At 35.4% G+C, this 16,827-nt stretch overlaps 1 pseudogene; it reads right to left on the bottom strand.

Annotated features, from left to right (window-relative positions):
• Positions 1 to 7,163: 7,163 nt before the first annotated feature.
• On the bottom strand, positions 7,164 to 7,782 carry LOC116811210 (ribonucleoside-diphosphate reductase subunit M2-like; annotated as a pseudogene).
• Positions 7,783 to 16,827: the final 9,045 nt, after the last annotated feature.

The raw sequence follows: 16,827 nt of genomic DNA, 5'->3' as shown, positions 1-16,827 counted from the left end.
TTTTTTTTTTTTTTTTTTTTGGCAGAGTCACTCTGTTACCCAGGCTGGAGTGCAGTGGCTCAATCTCAGCTCCCTGCAACCTCCACCTCCCAGGTTCAAGCAATTCTTCTGCCTCAGCCTTCCCAGTAGCTGGGATCACAGGCACCCGCCACCATGGCCCACTAATTTTTTGTATTTTTAGTAGAGATGGGGTTTCACCATGTTGGCCAGGCTGATCTCGACCTCCTGACCTCAAGTGATCCATCCACATCAGCCTCCCAAAGTGCTGGGATTACAGGTGTGAGCCACTGTGCCTGGCCTTGAGTTATTTTTTATATGGTTTGAGGTAAAGGTCTAAATTCATTCTTTTGCATGTGGATATTCACTTGTTATAAAACTATTTATTGAAGATCATATTTTTCCCATTAAATTATCTTGGCATTATTATTAAAAATCAGTTTACTATAAATGTGAGATTTTATTTCTGGATGCTAAATTCTATTCAGTTGATTATACATGTATATATATATGTATATCTATATCTGTATTGAAACTTCTTATGCCAGTACTGCAATATCTTGATTACTGTAGTTTTATAATAACTTTTAAAATGAGGAAGTATGAGTCCTCTATATTTATTACTCTTTTTGAAGGTTCTTTTGGCTTTTATGGATTGCTTACATTTTTATATGATTTTTAAGATCAGCTTATCATTTTCTGGAAAAAAAAAAGCCAGCTCGGGTTTTGATAGGGATTGTGTTAAATGTGTAGATCCATTGGAAGAGAATTGCCATGTGAATAATATTAAATCTTCTGGCCCATACACATGGAATATTTTTCTGTTCAAAGTTAGCCTCTTCAATTTATTTTAATGATGTTTTACAGTTTTCAGTGTACAGGCCATGCACTTCTCTTGTTAAGTTTATTTTAGGTATTTGATTGTAAATAAAATTATTTCTTAATTTCATTTTTTATATTTTTACTGGTATAGAGAAATATCATGGGTTTTTCTATATTAATCTTGTTTTCTGCAACCTGGTTGAACTGCTTCTTTTTGGATTGCTAAGGATTTTTTATATACCACTCATGTCATATGTAAATAAAAAGATATTTGCAATTACTATCTGATATGGGTACCTTTTATATCTTTAAATATTCCTAGTTATTATTTCCAGTACAATTTTGAACAGAAGTGGTGAACACAAACATCTTCATTTTTTCCTTGTTTTTAGGGGAAAAAACTATCATTCTTTCATCATTAGGTATGATGTTATATTTGACTTTTTTATAGATTCCCTTTGTCAGGTTGAGGAAGTTTCTTTCTGTTCCTAGTTTGTTTAGTATTTTTTTTAATAAAAAAATGGATATCATTAAATACATTTTTTACATCTATTGAGATGATGATATAATTCCTATCCTTTGTTCTTTTAATATGCTGTATTACACTATTGGAATTATGGATATTAAACCAACCTTGAATTTCTGGGCTAAGTCTTACTTGGTCACTGTATATAATTATTTTTATTTATTGCTGACTGTAGTTTGCTACTATGTAATTTAGGATTTGTTACACATATTCAAAATGGATATTCATCTCAAGTTTTTAATGTCTCCATTTGGCTTTGGTATCAAAATAACATTGGCCTCATGGAATGAGAAGTGTTCCATGTTCTATTTTTTGGAAAAGTTTTTGAATAATTTATATTAGATTTTCTTTAAATGTTTGGAATAATTCACTTATTTCTCATCTTTTCTTTGTTGAAATTTAACTGATTTTAATTTACATATAATTTTTAAGCTATCTAATAACAGTACTCCTTTTGATATCTATTGCTTGCCTTGAAACTTGTATGGTCATAAATCCTTGTCTCAATTTACCACTGTTATAGCTAAGACCAGATTACAATATTTAACAATATCTACTGTAGAACTGAGTATAACACAAATAAATTACTCATCATAAACTGTCCCAAAACCATATGTTTTCTCATAGAGTCCAGCCAAGTTATCTCACGTTCCTCTTCTCATCTTATGCCCTGGCCTGCAAACATTTTCCTGTAGGTCTTACTCTGGTTCACCTACTCTACTAACCTGGTCCCAAATCCTCAAGATTAGATATAATCAATTTAGTTTTATGAGCTGCATAGATGTTACCCTGCTATTTCTGTATTATCCAGACACTTTGGCATTCCATTTTGTAATGAGATATACTTTTAATTTTGCAAAACTAAAAGGATCATTCATTTTTTTCTCTTACTCTAGAACAAAGATATTTCCTTCTCTCAAAAGTGAACCCATGTCACCATTTCTAGAGAAAAAGGAAATAACAAAGAAATAAAAACATAGTGCTAGTCTAGTCATTTAGATTTTTTAAAACTGTGATGCTGTCGTTCTAAGACACATTGGGCCCTATCCATTTAAATCATATCATCATGGAATGTTTAGAAGAAGAAGAAATCTTAGCAGTATTTGGATAACTGGCCAGGTGTGGTGGCTCATGTATGTAGTCCTAGCACTTTAGGAGACCAAGACAGGTGAGTCACTTGAGGCCAGCAGTTCAAGACCAGCCTGGTCAACATAGAGAAACCCTGTCTCTACTACAAATACAAAAGAATTAGCTTAGCATGGTGGTGCATGTCTGTAATCTCAACTACTCGCAAGGCTAGGGCATGTGAACTGCTTGAACCTGGGAGGTGGAGGCCGCAGTGAGCCGAGGTCATGCCATTGCACTTCAGCCTGGGCAAGGGAGTGAGACTCTGTCTCAAAAAAAAAAATTCCGAAATACTTAGATAACTGATAATAATTAGGTCAATTAATTACATTGTTAAATAAATTGATACTCATAGAGGTTAAGAAATAAAGTGACTTGCCTAAAATATTGTAGATAACATCCGGTACTTACTGGAACTCAAGATATACACAAATATCCTCACACACAGTCACACAGACTCCCCATTCAACATATTAAAGCTATTTATCCTACCTGAATTAAAAATAATATTTGATTAATGCTGAAAGAAAGGGTGCAAATAACAGAAGCCTTTTTCTTTTTCCTTGGGGTTAACTTTAGCTTTTTTATTCATCTTAACCTACACATCTTGCATTTTGCAGTTAATATCTGCTTATCAGAGCTGTACTACAGTACCTATTCCAAAGTTAAATAACTAAACTCAGCAATATTTGCAAGTTTTACACTAAATAGAAATATAAAAATGATAGCTATCATTTTCAACACATAAGCCTTACAACAACACTTTGAGGTAAGAAATACTATTTCTTGATTATTAACTTTTATATTTATGCATTCATATTAGTTATACATATTTATGAGGTATATGGGATATTTTGATGCAGTCATACAATATGTAATATCAAATCAGGGTTACTGAGATATGCATCACTTTAAACATTTATCATTTATTTGTATTAGATATATTCCAATCCCGTTTTTTTATTTATTTTTAAATGTATAATAAATGATTGTTAACTATAGTCACCCTATTGTGCTACCAAACATTATATCTTATTCCTTCTCTCTAACTGTATCTTTGTATCCATTAACCAACCACTCTTTATCCTCCATTACCTACCACTCTTCCCAGCTCCAATAACCATTATTTCATCCTCTATCTCCATGAGTTCGTTTTATTAAATCTCGCATGTATGAATGAGAACATGCAGTATTTGTCTTTCTGTGCCAGACTTATTTCACTTAACATAATGACTGCCAGTACTGTCCATTTATTTGCAAATGACAGGATATTATTTTTATTATCATCTTGTTATGTATCATTTTATGGCCGAATGATGTTCATATATACACATATATATATATATATATATGTATGTATATATATAACATTTTCTTCATCCATTCATCCATCGGTGAATGCTTAGTTTGCTTTCATTATCTTAGCTATTGTGAATAATGCCGCAACAGACATGAGAGTACAGATACCTTTTCAATATATTGATTTCATCTGGGCATATACCTAGCAGTAGGACTGCTGAATTGTATGTTTTTTGTTTTGTTTTGTTTTTTGTTTTTTTGAGACGGAGTCTCGCTCTGTCGCCCAGGCTGGAGTGCAGTGGCGCGATCTCGGCTCACTGCAAGCTCCGCCTCCCGGGTTCACGCCATTCTCCTGCCTCAGCCTCTCCGAGTAGCTGGGACTACAGGCGCCCGCCACCACGCCCGGCTAATTTTTTGTATTTTTAGTAGAGACGGGGTTTCACCGTGGTCTCGATCTCCTGACCTCGTGATCCACCCGCGTCGGCCTCCCAAAGTGCTGGGATTACAGGCGTGAGCCACCGTGCCTGGCCCATATGGTTTTATTTTTAGTTTTTTGCAAAACCTGCATATTGTCCTCCATAGTGGCTGTGCTAATTTACATTCCTGGTAACAGTATACAAGGATTCCCTTTTCTCCACATCCTCTCCAGCATTTGTTATTGCCTGATTTTTTAAAGGTTAACCTATTTATTTTACCACGAAGATCTTTTTCACACCATAAGCAGTAGCAACAGTCAATAGCTTTTAATGATTTTGAGAATGTATTTTTTAATTTTCTATTTTTTGTACATTTGTTATTTATAATTTGTGTGGGTACCTAGTAGATGTATATATTTATGGGGTATATAAGATGTATTGATAAAGCCATGCAGTGCATTATAATCACATCATGGAAGATTGGGTATTCATACCCTCAAGCATTTATCCTTTGTGTTACAAACAATCTAATTGCATACTTTAAGTTAATTTAAAATGTACAATTAAGCTATTAATGACTGTAGTCACTCTGTGGTGCTATCAAATAGTAGGTCTTTTTCATCCTCTCTAACTATTTTTTTGTACCCATCAACAGCCCCCACTACCCTTCCCAGCCTCTGGTAACCATCCTTCTAGTTTCTATCTCCATGAGTTGAATTGTTTTTTTTTTTTTAGACCCCACAAATAACTGAGAACATCCAATGTTTGTCTTTCTGTGTCTGGCTTATTTAACTTAACATGATGATATCCAATGCTGTCCATGTTGTCGTAAATAACTGGATCTCATCCTTTTCTGTGGCTGAATAGTACTCCATTGTGTATATGTACCACATTTTCTTTATCCATTCATCTGTTGATGGAGACTTTGGTTGCTTTCAAATATTGGCTATTTTGAACAGTGCTGAAACCAACACAGGAGTGCAGATATCTTTTCAATATACTGATTTCCTTTCTTTTAGGTATATACTCAGCAGTGGGATTTCTGGATCATATGATAGCTCTAATTTTATTATTTTGAGGAACCTCCAAAGCGTCCTTCATAGTGGTTGTACTAATTTATATTCCCACTAATAGTATACAGGGTTTCCCTTTTCTCCCCATCCTCACCAGCATCTGTTATTGCCTTTGTGATAAAAGCCATTTTAACTAGAGTGACAGGATATCTCATTGTAGCACTTCTCTGATGATTAGTGATCTTGAACATTTTTATATACCTTTTCACCATTTCTGTGTTCTTCATTAATAAATGCTTCTTCAGATCTTTTACCTATTTTTAATCAGATTTGTTTTCTTTTTTTTTGTAATGAGTTGTTTGAGTTCCTTATATGTTCTGGTAATTAATTCTTTGTCAGATGTGTTGTTTGCTAATATTTTCTCCCATTCTGTGTGTTGTCTCTTCATTTTGCTCGTTGTTTCCTTGCCTTTGCAGACACTTTTTAACTTGATGTGATCCCATTTGTCCAGTTTTGCTTCAGCTTCCTGTACTTGTGAGGTCTTAAAAAATATTTGCCCAGCCCAGACCAATGGTATCTAGAAATTTTTATGCTACAAATCCTCACCATGATGTTCTACCACCTGAAACAAAGAGATGAGGCTTCCGAAGAGGATGATATACTCTGGATGAATAGTAATCCATCAAATCTTGGCTACTGTGAACAGTGCCACAACTAACATGAGAGTGCAGATACCTCTTCAGTATACTGATTTCCTGTGTTTTTCTGTTTCTTTTTTTTTAATTCCCAGTATTTTACCTCCATTTTAGCTGTCTTACAGTGTAACAGCTGAAATTTTTTGTATGGCAAATCAACCACATCTATGGGACTGTAATTTTGTATCATTCTTTCACATGCTGTGGTTGTTACTGCTTCACTGCTCATACAATCATATGCAACATTTCTACTGTGAGCTCTTGGTTTTCTCTTTTAACTGTCTCTTGATTTGGTATGTTGGCAATGACAAACTCTACTGGGCTTGGTTATGGTCTCAACCTTTTCTTTAATCTTTCTGTCATTTTCCTCATACCCAGATGTATCATCTGACTCTGGCTCATGATGTGGATCAGTTAACACTCATGAATTACAGCAAAGCCTAGGGCACATACTCTTGTTTATTGGCTAATTCGTTAATACATTCATGAATTCCTGAACATTCAGTTTCATTTTACAAACGTTTTACAAATCATTTAATGATTATCTTCCTTTACACTGTAAAGGTAATGATGAGAGAACCCAAGTATTATCTTGAATTAAACCCCAGAAGTTTCCTCCCCAATAAGATCCTTCCCCCAACTTGGCTATCACAAGTAATTGCAATACTATTCTTCTAATAATTCAGTCCAAACTCCTGGGAGGCATCGATATTTGATTTCATTCTTTCTTTAGTATCTCACATCTAATCCATCAGCTAATTTTATTGTCTCTGGCTTCAAATCATATACATAATATGGCCACTTATCATCATCTCCACTGTTACCAGCCTAGACCAAGACACTATCCTCTCTTTCCTGGATTATTGCAATAGCATCTCTAATGTCACCCTGCTTCTGTACTTAACTCTCTCCAGTGTCTATTCTCAGCACATTAGCTAGGTGATCCTTTACAAATAAACATATGTTCATGTAATTCTTCTGCTCAGATTTCTCTTCTGGCTACCCATCTCAATAAAATAACCAAAGTTTTTATAATAGCTTTTAAGGCCCTTAGAATTTTGCCATAAATTTTTCATTGTCCTTATCCCTTACAGCTTTCCGCTTCATCCCCACTCAGCATAAGACACAATGGCCTTCTTGCTATTTATTGAAATGACCAGTCAAACAAACCTTTGTCTCGAGACAGCACTTGCTGTTCCCTCCGTTACAAACACTCTTCCTCCCTTAGATATTATTCAAATTGTTGACTGACTCTCTCACATTCTCTAAGTCATTTGCCCAAATATTTTCTACTCAAGAAGGCATTACAGACTAACTTTAAAACACACCCACTCAGGCAAGCAAAGTAACAGTGTAAACCCTCATCACTGCTAAAAAGTTCACTGGAAAATGTGAGGCCAGGCATCAGTCCTTGTTTCTTGAGCCAGAATATCAGTGCAAAAGAACCAGAAAAGAAGGTGCTTTCCACTAGGGCAAAGGCTGCAACACGTTCTCCATGGGTAACGTCTTTGTTCCCAATCCAACACAAGACCCAACCTGCCTTCTTCTTGACACAGGCATCGTTTCAACGGCATTGAAGATAAATTCCCTTTCTTTGTTATCTTTAATATGTGTCAATAAGGAGACTATTTATGTCAGAATATATGTTTTCTATAGCAATTTGGAAGCCATAGAAGCAGAAGGTTTCTGTAATCTGAACTTCTTGAACAAATTGTTCCACCAAGTTTTCATCTATTATCCCATCACATGCTGCAAAAGAAAGCCAGAATATGGGATATAAAATATCTTTACTCAGGCTTCAGGGCTTCCCAGTGCCAAATGTCCTTTGACAGGTCCACCTCCTGGGCCATCCAGAAAGAGACCTCTACTTTCTTATACATTTTCCAAATATCATGACAGACCATCAGAGCAGATAGTAAAGTAAGTAATTATCAAAGCTGCTAGGATAGAACAGGAGTTCCTCACTGAGGACTTGCCAGTGAAGCTCATTAGGATGAACTGCACTTTAATGAAGTAATACATTGAGTTTGTGGCCGACAGACTTATGTTGGAACTGGGTTTTAAGACTTAATGGAGAATATGTCACTGGAAGGAAAGATTAAGTTCTTTGAGAAGAGAGTAGGTGAGTATCAAAAGATGACAGTGATATCAAGTGCAATAGATAATTCTTTTACTTTGGATGCCGACTTCTAAATAAGCTTAATATAAGCTGTTATTTTGCTGATTTTTTTCCTCTAATCTAAAAGAAAACAGCTGAAGTGTGTCAACTAGCTACACCATCAATTGTCCATAGCGTTCATTAACAGCATCTTTAAAACTGTATAGCTACCTCACAATCAATACTGTTGATTTATAATGCCAGTGGTATCACCTAGAAAGGGAGAAATTTTAAGACAAAAGCTACTCAAATTATTTTAAAAGAGCTTGTCCATTTTTCGCTTTTGTGGGATTGCAGTGACAGTGGTAGCCTTGGCTTTAAAGTGAGTGGCAACCCTCTAGTGAGCTTGGGCCAGTAGGATTAAACATTCACATCCTAGCACAGGCAGTTGAAAGATGCAGCCCACTGCTACAAACAGATTTTAAAGTTTACTTAACTAATTTGTATATAAAATGTTTGCTTTACAACCACAAACATTGTTTGTACCGTCAAGGTACTAGCCTAATTTATTTGGTTTCTACACCAAATACAAAGTATTCTATTGACCACCAACGGGAATTAATTTGAAATTTACTAAATAACGAAAGTAATTAAACTCGTGTAGACTAAGCATGTAATTTCTAAGTTTTACTTTCTTTAATGAATTGAAATACTGTTTTTTCAACTTTAAAATCACTCCTGTGCATACTTAGGTCTATTAGTCGATTGGTACCACATAAAAGACAGGTTGTTATTTATCCTGTAGTCTAGGTAGAGTGTCATGAGATTCCGTGCCCCACATGAGGTAGAGTACTATGGGATAAGAGTTGGATAAAAGATAAAGGAGTATCTTTCAGGGCAAGAAGATTCTAACTTAAATCCTTGGAAATTTAGGCTTGTTAGGCCGGGCGCAGTGGCTCACGCCTGTAATCCCAGCACTTTGGGAGGCTGAGGTGGGCGTATCACGAGGTCAGGAGATGGAGACCATCCTGGCTAACACGGTGAAACCCCATCTCTACTAAAAATATAAAAAATTAGCCGGGTGTGGTGGTGGGCGCCTGTAGGAGCTTGCAGTGAGCCGAGATTAAGCCGCTGTACTCCAGCCTGGGCGACAGAGAGGGAGACTCCGTCTAAAAAAAATAAATAAAAATTAAAAGAATTTAAAAAAATGGAAATTTAGGCATGTTCTGCGTCTTAATATGTGTGAGGGGCCGTATCATTTTATTTCTCATATTTTGTTTTCCCCGACTTCTAGTTCATATGAAAAAACCCTTGAAGTGTGTTTTATACGTGGGAGCTAAGGTGGTATTGTAAATTTTCAAGTCATCCTTGAACAAAATGAACCATCTAAGATCTTGCTTCTGTTAAATGGTAAAATCAGGACTGAAGTTGTATCTTCTAAAGGTTGTTTTTTCTTGTTTTGTTTAATTTATGTGTAAGTAGATACTATTGAGTTAATTCATTTATATTTACTACATTTTTAGAAAACATTTTTTATTATTTATGTCTTTTTAGATTGTACCTGTAGTTTATACTTTGAAATACTCACCAGGTAGTGTGTTATAATTCTAGCATGTGTCTAAATGTGAGCATCATGTGGTGGAGTCGTGAACTTCAGTAGGATAGACTACAAGTTATTAGTACATTTTCCAACCAGATATTAATTTCAGAAGGAAGTATGAACTAATATATATTCTTAAGAGGGCTAATTTGAATTAATCTGGCTTTATGTTTGGAAAAAAATGCTGAGACATTGCATGAAAGAATTAGATTTTGGTCACCTTTGTTAATTGATTGTATTGTATACTGGTTGTTTGACATTTGCCCTGTTCTATTGTCAGTTTTCTTCATTATTTATTTTGTAGTCAATTTTAAAATTCCTATGAGACCTTTTTTTATTTTATTTTATTTTTCTTGGAGATGGAGTCTTGCTCTGTCACCCAGGCTGGAGTGCAGTGGAGCGATCTTGGCTCACTGCAACCTCCGCCTCCCAGGTTCAAGCAGTTCTCCTGCCTCAGCCTCCTGAGTAGCTGGGACTACAGGCGCACACAACCACGCCCGGCTAAACTTTTTGTATTTGAGTAGAGAGGAGGTTTCACTGTGTGGCCCAGGCTGGTCTCCAGCTCCTGAGCTCAGGCAATCTTCCCGTCTCGGCCTCCCAAAGTGCTAGGATTACAGGCGTGATCCACCATGCCTGGCCTTCTATTTTTTAATTGTTACTTAATAAAACCAAATTATATGGTCAAAAAAATAAAATAAAATGTAAAACACTCCCACTCTCACCAACATCCTTCCTACCTCCCCAAACACAAACACACACCTGCCACTTCTCTCTTCCTTCCTTTTTTTTGCTCCTTGAAGCATATCATTGTACACGCACTGTACACACACCCTGTTTTACCTATTCATTGCATATATTTTTCTGAACCTTACTAGAATATAAGCTCCACGAAGGTAAGTTGCACTTATTTTTATTTTGTTCACTGCTGTATCTATACCACCCACAAAAGTATCTGGTACAATATAGAAGTCACTGACTATTAAATGAATGAATGTGTGATTATATGAGTATAATTAATTTTCAAAAACAATTACATTTAGAGTACTTTTATAAAGAGAAAATATGTAAAAATCCATTGGAACATCTAGGAATAAATTTAGGTTCTACATGAAGAAACTCAAAATGCTTCCTTGGCATATAAAAGGTGACTTGATTAAAAGGATGTTCCAGTCGTTAAAGGGGTGTTCTCATGTTCCAATGTGGAAAGGCTAAATAACAAAAAAGGCAATATAATTTAAAAATTAATTTACATATTTAAAATAATGAAATTATATTTCCTGAAACATCCCAGCACCTAAAACAATTCTTGTCACCTCAATAAATATGTGTTAATAAATGACCCCTGCCCTCAAGGAGCTCACATTCTAGTGAGGTGCATATAAGTGAACAGGTCAAGGCATTTAAACAAAAAAGAGCAACACGTAAGCAAGATAGACAATCTCTCTCTTCTGTGTCTCCATAATGATTAATACCTTACTTTGTTGTAATGATATGCACACATATATGTCCTCTATTTATGCTTAAATCCGTTCTTATTGAAACTATCACTTTATCATTTGTATCTCTTTTCTCATCATGGAACTTTAAACATAACAGAAACTAAAAAAAAATGCATATTGCTTTGTCTCCTATCACTTCTCAATGTAACTTTTATTGTGGCCATAATAGATGTCTCTCTCCCCACCCACCATGCACTGATATACATCTAAGTATAATTGTTTCTTAATTCCCCACCCTGTGAAATTCTAACCTTCGGAGGCCCAATCTAAATCATCTCTTGCTTTTTGAAATATCCTCTAGTCTCTCAGGAAGATTTAATCACCTCTTCACCTCTTTGTTTCTGTAAAATTTGTTCATGATGCTGTCAATTACGAAGATGAAGGCAACTTCCTAAGTATGTGAAAGCCACAGGATATAATGATCCTGGTTCCTTGACACTAAAGAATACGACACATGTATACCAGTCCTGACAATTTAATGGAGCAGAGCTAGGACACCAGCCCACACATTTAATTCAGAAAGAAATAAACAACTATCTTATTTGGGATCTTTGCTACCCTCATCCAAATATACAGCTTGAGATTTTAAAATATTTATCAGAGTATATCTCATCAACACTTGGACTGTTCACAGTAAAATACAATCTCCTAAGCAGCTTACAAAGCCCTGCATGATCTGGCCCCTGGCAATTTGCCTTACCTTTTTCTATCCACGTGCTTTCGCCATAGTGTCCTTATTATTGTTGCTCAACACATGAAGCTTATTCCCATTTTAGGGTTTATGCACATAATAGTCTTTCTCTGGCTAAAGCACCTCTCCCAGATACTCCATTGGCTCACTTTGTCACTTCATTTATAACTCTGTTCAAATGTCATCTCCTTAGAGGCCTGTGCTGACCATATAATCCAAAATGTTCCTCTAGCACTGAGACCTTTACCCTTATTTAGTTTCTTCATGGCACTTATCACTGCCTGGAATTATATTTTATATAGGTTGTTTATTGTCTGTTTCCATTGCTAGAATGTTACCTCCATCAAGGCAGCTTCTTGGTCTGCTTTGTTTACTGTTGCATCACTAGTGCCTAGTATTGTACTAGTCACACTGGAGATTATAAAATTGTTTTTGAATGAATGAATAGATGTATGGACTTGGAGAAGCTCAGATTGCTCAAGTATTCTTACTTTGTTGACTAAATCTGCCTCATACTTGTTTTTGTCTTAAATGTAATAGCTTTCCCTATTTTTGTTTTGTTTCATTTCATTATTTATTTTAATTATCCAACAACCCTGTGAGGGAGAAAGGCATGCTTTTTTTTTTAATTTATAGATTAAGAAACTAATCTAACTTAAAGTAAGTTTAGTAATTTATCTCAATTATGACAGCTAATAATAGTAGAAGCAGGAATTCATGTCTGACTGGTTCTGGAGGCCATGCCCTTTTGCATACACAACTCTACATTTTTGGAAAAACCCTCAACACATCTATTATTTTTCCACATAACGGCTCTTGAATATTGATAATAATAATCACCCTTACTTATACTTGTTCACAGTATATTTGTTCATTTTCTTTAACCGTTTCCCTTATAATTTCCCAATTACACAGTATCCTAGCTTTTCTCATCTAGATGCACTCCAATATGTACATGCCCTTTAAAAGGCAGAGCTCAGGTATAAACAGTCTTTGAACTGTGGCCTGACTAGTCACAGTAACAGAAGAATTATTAATCTAATACTCTGAGATCTGATTTTTTATTATTGTAGCAGCTACTTGCATTGGATGCTAAGAAGACAACTGGAGAACACCACTGGATATTGTGATTGACTTTGTCAGACAAAGAGTTTCCTCCATTTCACCTTATAGTCACTGATTGAAAATCTATTTCGTATAAGCAATCTAAATATAAAAAAATTTAATTTATTATTCTTAGAATTTATTTTGTTTATTTTATTCAGCCTATCAGTCCAGGTTGTTAGGATCACTATGGATCTTGGTTTTTGTCTTCACTCTATTCTGTAAACCATCACGGAATCATCTAAAATAACTCCCTTTTCAATATCATTTGCTCAGTCAAAATATGTAAAATCATTGTATTTGACTTACTTAACTTGATATTTAAGTATATTTGACCCCATTGCCAAAGTCAGATTTATAGTCCTGGAATTTCAATCCTTTTTCCCTCTGCCTAGTCACAATATTAACTTCCAGTCCCATTTTCACCAACAAATAAGACTGTGTCTGTTTTTCTTTGGTCACTTTGAATGTAGGCACGATTTCACATTATTTAGCTCTTAACTTTTATTTTAGTTTTGTATTCAAAGGTGGTTTCTAAGCAGCAGATGGACAAGGACTAAGTCTTATGATTATCTATGTACCCATGATACAACCATAGATCTAGATGTATTGCAGATGCCCTGCAAATATTTTGTTTATGAGCAATCCTTTAGAGTGTCAATGATCAATCCATATTAACCTGCAAGTTCTAGGATATATGGGAATATAAATCTGCTTTTGCTTGCAATTATATCCTCAGTGCTAAATACAGAACCTGGTAAATAGCATATGATCAGTCAGTGTTTGGTGAATTAATAAATAGAGGTAGAAAGAACAGCATGGGTGAACACTCTAATCAAAGTCACGTTTTAGAAGCCAGAATTCATCTCAACATCCATCCAATCATCTACCGAGCATTTACGGAGTGTCTATGTGCCAGGTACTCTTTTTGGCCTTCAAACAACTTACTTTCTAGTTGAGAGAGATACAATAAGGAACCAAGAATCCAATAAAATTATTCAGATAAAGACATGTGCCCAGGAAGAGTATAGGACAGGGTGATTATCTTGATGTGACAAAAATTGACATGGGGATTACTCAACAATTAATTTTCTTTGCAAAGAAGGGTATTTATGAAATGATAGCAAGGGTCTTAGATCCCACTCCTGGGACTTCCAAGAAACAAATGGTATATGAATCCTTCACTTGAGGCCTTCTCTGCTCTAATTATCTGAGCTGTCTATAGTGGTTTGATTAGTGTTTCCCCAGAATTTGTTCATCAGGATTAGGGGGTGCTCTAATCAACTGACTAGTGTCTATTAGAAGAGGGAAATTGGGATACAGACACACACAGAGGAAAATGCCATATGAAGACACTGAGACACACAGGTGGAAGAAGTTGTGATAACTAAGGCAAAGACTAGAGTGATACAACTGCAGGTCAAGGAATGCTAAGGATTACCAGCAATCACAAGAGCTAACAAGAGGTAAAACATAATCCTTCCCTAGGGCCTTTCAGAGGAAAGAGGACCCAATCCATCCATTGGTTTCAGACTTCTATCCTTCCAAACAATAAGAGAGTAGATTTCTGTTGTTTTAACCCACCCAGTTTGTAATACTTCGTTATGGCAGCCCTAGTAAGCGATTATGTTGCCACAGCTCTGGAAGTGTTTTCCTTTGAAGTACATACTTCATACTAATTGCTAGGCAGGATTTTGGCTTAGAAAACTAGGAAGAATGGCTGTTATTTGCATGTTTAAGTATTTCTGCCATAGATAGTACTCTTTGGTAAAATTTGTGTGCCTAACCTTTCATTAATGCAATTGAAGGACTTCCCACAGATAAAAGTTAAGGAGTTAAAACAAACCTAGGTCAAATCTTAGAGCATAAAGCATCAAAGGAAATAAGAACATTATTTGCCGCTCATGATTTATACCTTTACAGTCAAGAAGGGCTAGAAATTTCAACATAAATTAATAAAATTGTATAAAGCCCTATTCAAAGTCATCCCAAATGCACAAATATAAAGAAGAGGAAGCAACACGATACCTTGGCTTTGGAAATGAACAATCCAGGCTTGAATCTTGAATCTTACTTCCTCTATGTAGTCACATCTGATCTTGGTCAAGGCACTTAATAGGTCTGAGCCTCAATTTTCCAAGCTATAAGATAGGAATAATGACAGCTTTCCTTCAGTAATTTTATGAAAAGTAGAGAGAATGTAAAAAAGTGTGTGTTAAAGTCCCTGACAAATGTTATGCCCTCCATAAACAGTAGCTATTATTAAACTAGGTTAAATGAATATTGAGAAGTATAGGAATACCTGTTTCAGAGATATAAACTAGATTTGGGAAATTATTTGGGTTATAAAGTGCAAAGGAAAAATTAATTATGAGCAGTTTTAATTTAATTCCATCCACAAAATTAAACTTTCAGTCTTTTTTTCCATCTGGTCTTCAAATTTCTTATACTATTAATTGATTGATTTTTTTCCCATTAGCTCTGCTGGATGTTTAACATTTATTTGATCCAGTTTTGTTTTAAATCTAATATATTCATGAAGTCTCTTATAGTATTTTATTGCGCATTGTCAATTCCCTAGCTTTGATATTAGCCATAGCTAAAGAGAAAATTCCTCAATTTAGTGGTGAGCATTTGTAGTAAAGTTTGAGATTGAATCTACTGCAAAGCTAAAAGTGGTGATTGATTCAGATTTATTTCAAATGTCAGAGTTTTCTCTTTAACTTTATCCAATGGTAGGGTACAAGAGCAGATTAGGAAAAAAGCAGCAGAAAAGACTTCAGATGGGTTAAGGTGTTCTGACATCATTGCCAACTGTAGTGTTCTGGTTTCTTTTTACCCATCCCAATGACACCATGTCCCAGTGCATAAGTATCGTGGCATTTTGCAAAAACATTTCAAGTCGAAGGTTCTTTAGTTGCCATATTCATCTTGCTATCTTCTTCCCACAGATGCTCTCCTCACACAGTGTTCCCTTTGAAGTAAGCTAGCCAGAAATCTTCAGCAGGGAGGGAACAAGCAAATTGCAAGAGTTCGAACAGTTTGTTTTGCTTACTGTCTGCTCATTTGGGAGCTTTTAGATCTGTCAGGCTGCAAAACAAGTTCTGCATTCAAACACTTCACCAGAGACTTGGGGAGTAACATAGCAATAATTGTCTTGAAGCTGAAGAAGAAATATTAGCACAATTAATATTACACCAGCATCAAACATTAATATCAAGAGACAGTATAGTGTAGGATATCTGTTTTCAAAGTGTGGTCTAGAGATGACTGGTGGTCCCTGAGATCTTTCGAAAGGATCCACGAAATCAAAACTTTTCCATAACACTAAAATCTCCCATGCCTTTTGCATCCTTTTTCTTTAACAAGTGTAAAGTGTTTCAAATGCTCCATGTCATGTGATATTGCAATAGGCTGAATGTAGAAGCAGATATGAGGGTCCAACCATCTATTAAACAAGGCCTTAAAGAGATTTGTGATAATGTGAAGCCATAGCACTTTTCTCAATAATTTATTTTTGGAAAATGGAATTATTTCCATTAAAATGTTCTGCATGTGTGGATGTAGTGGTTTTGTTATAGCTATTTTAATTAAGACTTACTTTTAGATGATTTATTGTATATTCACATGAAATGAGTTGTAAGAAATAATGAAGGAAGATAATGTGTATGCTTTACCTCATTTACCTTGATGGTAACATCTGGCAAAACTGTAGTATCATATCACAGCCAGGATATTGACATTGATTCAATCAAGATGTAGAATATGCAGAACCACAAAAATGGAGATCTTTTTATAGCCACACCCATTTCCCTTCCTCTGCTGTAGCTGCTGGCAACCTGAATCGGTTCTCAATTTCTGAGGACCGATTCAGAAATTAACACAAATAACAGTGTTTGTGTTAATTAAATGAATTAATAAATAAGCATAGCTCCTGGCAAC

The sequence above is a fragment of the Hylobates moloch genome, unplaced genomic scaffold (genome assembly GCF_009828535.3).
Source record: "Hylobates moloch isolate HMO894 unplaced genomic scaffold, HMol_V3 SCAFFOLD_7, whole genome shotgun sequence".
NCBI classification, from domain to species: Eukaryota; Metazoa; Chordata; class Mammalia; order Primates; family Hylobatidae; genus Hylobates; species Hylobates moloch.
The sequence above is the reverse complement of the archived record's forward strand: the minus strand, read 5'-3'. Positions and strand labels throughout refer to the sequence as shown.